The sequence below is a fragment of the Lepisosteus platostomus genome, chromosome 23 (genome assembly GCF_059453375.1).
Source record: "Lepisosteus platostomus isolate fLepPlt1 chromosome 23, fLepPlt1.hap1, whole genome shotgun sequence".
Classification (NCBI taxonomy): domain Eukaryota; kingdom Metazoa; phylum Chordata; class Actinopteri; order Semionotiformes; family Lepisosteidae; genus Lepisosteus; species Lepisosteus platostomus.
In genome coordinates this window covers 4300999-4305734 of record NC_142633.1, presented here as the reverse complement: position 1 = coordinate 4305734, position 4736 = coordinate 4300999, and the positions used below count along the sequence as shown (strand labels likewise).

The 4736-nt window shown below is 39.3% G+C and overlaps 1 pseudogene; it reads left to right on the top strand.

The window, feature by feature from the left end:
• Positions 1–1054: 1054 nt before the first annotated feature.
• Positions 1055–2200, top strand: LOC148641879 (uncharacterized; annotated as a pseudogene).
• Positions 2201–4736: the final 2536 nt, after the last annotated feature.

Here is a 4736-nt window from a genome sequence, read left to right as displayed (position 1 = left end):
ACTTACAGCCACAGTATAAAAACAGGTGTATAGGTAGAAAATAATCATATAAATATTATAATAAAATACTATTTAAAAATTAAATAAGACAAGTTTGGAAGTACCAAAAGTGTCTTCCTTCAGAATTCATAGACAATAAACTACCATTTGGTTAAGGAAAATAAGCTCTGGTTCCCCATTACTGGTCACTCGAGAGACATTATACAAAAAGATTTGGAGAGAAAAGCTTTTTTATACATCATTATTATACAAGAGCTGCTTACAGTGGTGAAAAAATGAAGTTTATCATTAAAGTATCCATAATCCCTTCTTAATTCCTGTCAATTAGAGGTTAGGGAAATCTTATGTCTCTCACCCTCACCAGAGTTTTTGCATGGGAGGAGTTTGGAGTAATTGGGCAATAAAAATGCTAATGAAGGAGATGGGACAAACTAATAGCTGATCTCTGGGAGATGGCACTAAGTTGTAGTGACAAGGTATCTTGTGATGCTAATTGGATGCATAAAGATTTTTTTTTAAATCATCAGGCAGACTAAAAGTGGTTTTAGATTCAGGAGTATTATCATATAAGGAACAATTGTTCACATACATGAGGTACACATTTGACTGGTACACATTTCTCTCTGTAACAGGGATGATATTGTCATCAAACCAGTGGACAAAGGAGGAGCTGTTGTGGTGTACAGTAAGGAAGCCTCCAGACAATTTACTGATACTTCTGCCTACTGTCCTCTCCAACAGGATCCTACCACTGACTACAAGAAGGAAGTGGTATCCACTATCTCTCTTCTTATCAGCTACCAGGAACTCCCCCAGGAGGCGAACCATCTCATCATGGAACATCCCCAGGTATCCCAATTCTATCTCCTTCCCAAAATCCACAAACCTGACACCCTGGATGCCCCATTGTCTCAGCATGCAATTGTCCGACCACACAAACTCTCCGTTTTTCTCGACAGCCTTATAGTCCTCTGGTTGAAATGCTTCCCTCATATATCAAGGATACTAACCATGCCCTCCAACTTTTCAATGATGTCCAATATCAGGGTCCAGAATGTTACATTTGTACCATGGATAACACATCTCTCTACATTATCATTCCCCACAATGACGGTCTTGCAGCCCTCAAACACATGCTAGACAAACGCACAGTGGTTGATCTACCCATCCACACTCTAGTGCATCTTGCAGAATTGGTTCTCACACTCAGTGTCTTCTCATTTAATAACCTTTTTTATCAGCAGGTTAGTGGAGTCACCATGGGCACCAGGATGGGACTTAGCTATGCTAATATTTTTGATGGCTGGGTAGAAGAACGCTTCTTTGCTTCCTATGCTGGCTTTGTCCCTGACCTCTATAAGCAATACATCGATGACTGCATCGGTGCAGCTACGTGCTCTAGTGACCAGCTCTCACCCATCCCTCAAATATACAGTTAACATATCTTCCACCACTCTTCTGTTTCTAGACATAAATGTATCTGTAAATCATCCACAACTCTCATCCTCGGTCTATTACAAACCCATAGATTCACACAGTTATCTCCTGTACAGCTCTTTTCATCCCACTCACACCAAAAACTCTCTTCTTTTTTCATAGTTATGGCTACGTCGACTTTGCAGTGACGACATGAATTTCCAGAACCAAGCACTCAAAATGTATTATTTTTTCATCAACAGAGGATACCCCACCCATGTTATCAATAGGGCTCTCACCTGGGCCAAAAACAGCCCTTGGATCATCAACTCGACCAGGAACTCCCGGTCTCACAACTGCATTCCTTTGGTGCTCCCCTACCACTCTAACACACTTTCTATCCCCAGGACCATTATTAACAACTACTCCATTTTACAGGGCGATCCCTCCATCTGTACCCTTTTTTCTAACCGCCCAATCATCTCATACTGCTGACCACTCAATCTACATCAGCTTCTGGTTCACAGCTCCCTTGACCGCACTCGGCAATCATCCCCACCAGGCACCTTCCCCTGCAACAGAACTCGCTGCATCACCTGCAAATACATATCTAACAACATGGTCATTCAGGGCTACTCAGGTCAATTCCGGATCACCCAGACGACATCCTGTACCTACAGCCAATTCATTTACTGTGTCTCCTGCTAAAAATGTCCAGCTATCTTTGTTGGGGAAACCTGAAGGAGATTAGGAGACCACTTCAGAGAACATGTTAGGACTGTGAAGATTAAAGTTTTCTCCAAACCCATAGTTTCTCATTTTACCTCAGACGGCCATGATCACACTGTTCTCAAAGAAGGGTTTCTCAACTCCCATAGCAGAAAAAACAACAGAAAAGCAACTCATCCTGAAACTGGGTCCACACTATTCCCCTTCTCTCAATGACCGATTAATTTTCATGTAATCTTCTCTATTTTCATGCAGGTTTTGACTTCAAATTATATTTGATAAGCAAATACACAAAAGGAAATTCACATAGTATAGTATAGAGTGGAGCAATACAGTATGTCTGAAGAACAATCATAACAACAGCAGGCAGAAGCCAGATTTCAGAGAAATGCAACATACGAAATTTGATCACAAAAGAGAACTTATGCTTGACTTAAACAGCCTTTAATATTTGGTATGCTGCTTGTGGAAATGTTACTGCTGCACTGCTCCAAAACCACCTTTGTGCTTCTCTCGCTCCCTCAGAACAAGTGGTATCTGGCACATCAAAAGTATAAAAGGAGTCATTTCACAGCAGTGTTTAAATTTGTGAAGTATTGTTACAGCTTTAGGTAACTGAGAAGAGTCTCTGATTTTAGAAAAGGTTTGTGAAACTTGGAAGAGTAAACACTTCTAACTTCAAAGTAGAGAGGATGTTTGCTGAGGTCTGGGGGGGTCCCTTGAGTAGAAACAATTGTAAAGTTTACCTTAGTACAGTGGTTCTCAAATTTTTTTAAGTTCCATCCCTGATCAAACAAAAGCATCCAAGTACCACCTACAAGTCATCTTCTCATAGGAACCCCAGAAATTCTCAATGACCAACATGAGCGCGCATGCACGCAAACACATACACATATAATAAATATTATAATAAGAAACTTTATTTGATATAGCACCTTTAAAGGTGGCTTCTCAAAGCGCTTTACAGAAAAAAAAACAGGAACAACAACAAATAAAAATAAACAATAAAAGAGCACCATTTCAATGAGAGGGGTGAGCCTGTTTAGTTGAGCAAAGCAGATGTGAATTCATTTTTCGAGCCTTGATACAATTCACAACAGAGTCTAATAGATTTTAAATCGTCAGGCATTTTCTTGATGGCAAAGTTGTCACGGTGGATGCTACAATGTGTCCATTAATTTCTGGAGCAGCCTCTCTAATTCGTGCAACTACACCGCTGTGTCGGCTTGTCGTTGCTCTAGCACTGTCTGTACAAACTCAGACGCATTTTATCCAGCCGATGACATTCTCTTCGATAAATTCATTCAGAAGCTGAAATATGTGCTCTCCTGTAGTTCCCGTTGGAAGCGGCTTACAGAACGGAATGTCCTCAAACACAGAGACGCTCGGTGTATTTTTCTTAAATTAACTTAGAACAGTTCTTAAATATTTTTTTGTTATCTATCACACTTTCCTGTGCTCACAAGATTACCAGTGTTCCAGGCACGCATTTCTATGCATTCCTGTGTTTTCAACATTGGCATTGTTCCAAAATCACACACATTCTCCTACAGTACCTCTCTGTTTGCTGGAGATAATTTTTTTTTTAAATACAATTGGTCACTTACATTCTTAGCAGGCATTCCTATAGAGTGGTATAGAATTACATAGTATCTCTTGCGTCCACTCAAGTATTAGCGCGCACCGTATCGTAGTACTGTACGTAGGCTGCGTATTAGAAACGTCTTAAAATAGAAAATATGAAAACCCGTCCCAATTTTTCAGCGCACACAAAAATGTTCCAGGCTCATATGGTGTACCAGTCCTGGTACGCATACCACAGTTTGAGAACCACTGCCTTAGTATACTTAGCTAAGTTGTGAGTTAAACACACTGAATACAGTCCTGCAAAGGAATGCATTTCAAAAAGCATGAGTCAGTTTAAAATAACTCAATTTCCTATACTATTTTCTGTGGCTATTTACTGCTTATGTTATCCTTAGTGATACCTACCCCTGTCTTGCAAATACATCTAAAAAACAATATATAGTAAGTGCTAACAAAGATGATTATTTATAACTTTTGAAAAGGTTTGTATTTTGTATTACAAGCCATCTGTGTTCATTTTTCATTGATGTTTGGCTTTAGTTTCAGTTATTCGGTTGTGAAGAATAAATAGAAGATTAGCACAAGATAAACAGTGTTCCCATTTTAAATGCTTTGGTTAAACTATTATTCTAGATTTTGCTGCCTTTTTCATTTTATAAGTTAGATAGACATTTATACAAAGTTTTCATAAACACTTTTAAATACAGTGTCTAAGTACTGTTATAAATGGGAGGCTACAACACTGGTGAAAATCAGAGATTGACCGAGCAGTTTAGTCAATAAGTGAAACCCCCAACTTGTTAGTGAGTTCTAGTAATATACAGTACTCTAGTTGCTGGTATAATTAGAGGCACGTGATTTCTATGTTCTCTGGCACAGCCTTGTTAAGAGGAGTAATATTCCAGGCCCACTTAGTTAATGATTGTCAAGGAGCAGTACTGACACACAATATAAGATCACATGAAGAGCACAGAGGGAAAAAAAACAAGAAGCAGGCAACAAGA